The sequence below is a fragment of the Tupaia chinensis genome, unplaced genomic scaffold (assembly GCF_000334495.1).
Source record: "Tupaia chinensis unplaced genomic scaffold, TupChi_1.0 Scaffold000303_1, whole genome shotgun sequence".
Lineage (NCBI taxonomy): Eukaryota > Metazoa > Chordata > Mammalia > Scandentia > Tupaiidae > Tupaia > Tupaia belangeri.
In genome coordinates, this window is record NW_006159793.1 from 790,152 (window position 1) to 792,750 (window position 2,599).

Consider the following 2,599-nt stretch of genomic DNA (forward strand, 5'->3'; position numbering starts at 1 on the left):
TGGCAGCATAGTCCTCTGGCTCCTGCTTGAAGGAGAGACCTCCCAATACCGGCAATTCCCTGCTAAGGTTGAGAAAGTACTTACCGTGCATAGAGAGGAAGGACACTTCAAACCCCATTTTTTGCAGGAAGGTTTCCTAGAAGTAACATTGTTGCCCAAACCTCTGGGATGGATGGGAGACAGTCTTCCCAGACAGAACAGTAGATCTGCTGGAAATAGATTTGCTGATAACAGAACAGGGAACTTAATAGCAGTCATTGTTACCGGTTTACTATTTTTTTAAGAGAGTTTTGTTCTTTGGTTTTTTGTTTTGTTTCGTTTTGTTTTGTTTTGCTGTAGGGTGCATGTACTCACTAGAGACAGAGAGAAGTGAGAAATCACCCCGCGGGGGTGGCCTCACTGCAGTCCTTTCCCCTCTATTCTCCTCTTGAGCATGTGTACTGATGTGCCCACATGAGTCTCAAGCCGCTGCTGAGTCCAGGACTCAAACTGTGGTCGACCCTGTGGGAGTCCAGTGACATATCTATTATGCCATCTGCTGGCCCCACTGATTTGCTATTTATATGTTTTTCCTAGTGTCTTAGTTTGAAAATGTTGTAATACACCACGAAGTTGAAAGAATTTTACAGTGATCATCTGTATACCTACCACCTAGATTCTGCTTGAACTGCTGGTTCCCTTGCTTTATCACAATCTTTCTAGCCATCCATGAATACATTTCGGTGTATTTCAGAATAAATTTTAAGTGTCAGGACACTTTGCTACGTAGTTCATCATGCGTATTATAGAGGTCCATATTTGTTTACAGTTGCTTTTTTTCTTCTTTACAATCACCATTTTAACTCTGTATGACTCATGAAGAGTTTTAAGTTTCATGCATATACAATTCCTGCAGACAGAGATGTTAGGCTTTGCAGTGGGAGGTCAGGGTTCCTACTCCTGTAGGCTGCCCTCCATGCACCCCAGTCAGCGGAAGTGCCGTGGGACATCACGGGAACACCATAGGTTTGTTGAGGCTAGTGCAATGGTTTTGTTTTGTTTTGCTGTAGGGTGCATGTACTCACTAGAGACAGAGAGAAGTGAGAAATCACCCCGCGGGGGTGGCCTCACTGCAGTCCTTTCCCCTCTATTCTCCTCTTGAGCATGTGTACTGATGTGCCCACATGAGTCTCAAGCCGCTGCTGAGTCCAGGACTCAAACTGTGGTCGACCCTGTGGGAGTCCAGTGACATATCTATTATGCCATCTGCTGGCCCCACTGATTTGCTATTTATATGTTTTTCCTAGTGTCTTAGTTTGAAAATGTTGTAATACACCACGAAGTTGAAAGAATTTTACAGTGATCATCTGTATACCTACCACCTAGATTCTGCTTGAACTGCTGGTTCCCTTGCTTTATCACAATCTTTCTAGCCATCCATGAATACATTTCGGTGTATTTCAGAATAAATTTTAAGTGTCAGGACACTTTGCTACGTAGTTCATCATGCGTATTATAGAGGTCCATATTTGTTTACAGTTGCTTTTTTTCTTCTTTACAATCACCATTTTAACTCTGTATGACTCATGAAGAGTTTTAAGTTTCATGCATATACAATTCCTGCAGACAGAGATGTTAGGCTTTGCAGTGGGAGGTCAGGGTTCCTACTCCTGTAGGCTGCCCTCCATGCACCCCAGTCAGCGGAAGTGCCGTGGGACATCACGGGAACACCATAGGTTTGTTGAGGCTAGTGCAATGCTAAGGCTCTTCGGGTTACAAAATTACAGCCCAGACTATAAAGGGTTAAGACAAACCGAGCACACTGAAAACCATTTGGGACTAAGAGTTCAGGGTTTTCAGAGGAAAGAGAATCCTGAGGGCTATTGTGGCCAGAGAATACCTCATGGAGAGGCAGATCTGAGCCAGGCTTTAAAGGGTGCGTGCAGGAAGTTAGGCAGTATGCAGTATCTCTTCCTCTTGGAAACGGGCAGTGGGAGAGGACATTTCCCATTGACCACTGGGGAAGGGCAGGCCTTCTCCCAGCAGAAACGTTCCGGCAACACAGAGCTTGCCGCCTGTCTCATTCCAGCTGGCCCTGCCCACTTTGCCCCCAGAGTCATCCAGGACAGGACACACTGCAACACCAAGCTGCCCTTGAGCTTCCCTGATTCTCAGCCCTCTGCCAGGTGCCTCTGCCCACCCCATGGCTTGGATTCTACCCACACGAGAATAAGCAGTTTCCTGTCAAGATGGCTTGATCCTGTACTCCCACATGGTGAGATCTAAACACCTCGGCATGGCGTATCAGGACCTTTTAAGCCCACTCCTGGAGTTCCACACGCTGCACCATTCTCTGGGGAACACGTGTTTCCTCTAACTGGCAAAACCAGTCCTCCAAGGTCCTGATGAAATTCTTCCTCTGTGAGGCCTGTGTCCCCACGCCCTCCGGCAGAATTCGCCTCCTCAGGACGCTTGTTCACAGGTTGTCATTTTTCAGTTGTGCGGAAGCCTGCCTACTTCCTGCCACTGCGTCCTATCTGCGCTCCACGGGCAGAGCCCTGTTCAGTCATCTTCATGCCCCGGCACATCTCAGCACAGATCAGACAGTGGGGGCAGGAAT